Source organism: Epinephelus moara, chromosome 3, assembly GCF_006386435.1.
Source record: "Epinephelus moara isolate mb chromosome 3, YSFRI_EMoa_1.0, whole genome shotgun sequence".
In the NCBI taxonomy this organism is placed as follows: domain Eukaryota; kingdom Metazoa; phylum Chordata; class Actinopteri; order Perciformes; family Serranidae; genus Epinephelus; species Epinephelus moara.
This window is the reverse complement of record NC_065508.1, coordinates 125393-125971: the sequence shown is the minus strand read 5'-3', so window position 1 is coordinate 125971 and position 579 is coordinate 125393.

Genomic DNA, 579 nt, shown 5'->3' with positions numbered 1-579 from the left:
CCATGACACAGGTAAACAAACATCAGAGTCCATGACACAGGTAGACAAACATCAGTGATGTCAGAGGTAAACAAGCATCAGTGATGTCACAGGCTAACAAACAGTGGTGATGTCACAGGTAAACAAACATCAGTGATGTCAGAGGTAAACAAACAGTAGTGATGTCACAGGCTAACAAACAGTGGTGATGTCACAGGTAAACAAACAGTGGTGATGTCACAGGTAAACAAACATCAGTGATGTCACAGGCTAACAAACATCAGTGATGTCACAGGTAAACAAACATCAGTGATGTCACAGGTAAACAAACAGCAGGGAGGTATTCCATCAGCGTAGCTAAGAATGTCCAGACTAAGGTGTCATCTTGAAGTTTGACTAAATGCCACCTCCCAATCTAGCTCCAACCCGTTCCATCAAGTGAAATCAGCTGGCTCCAACTGACGCTAATTCAAGCCTCACCTGTTAAGCCTCAACTCATGCACGCGCCCAGGGAAAATAAAAAGCCCAAACTAGTCGAGTGCCGAACATGTTGCAGAGTGTCAAAAAGCAAAGGAAAGGAGCGAGCGGAGGCTTTTTCTG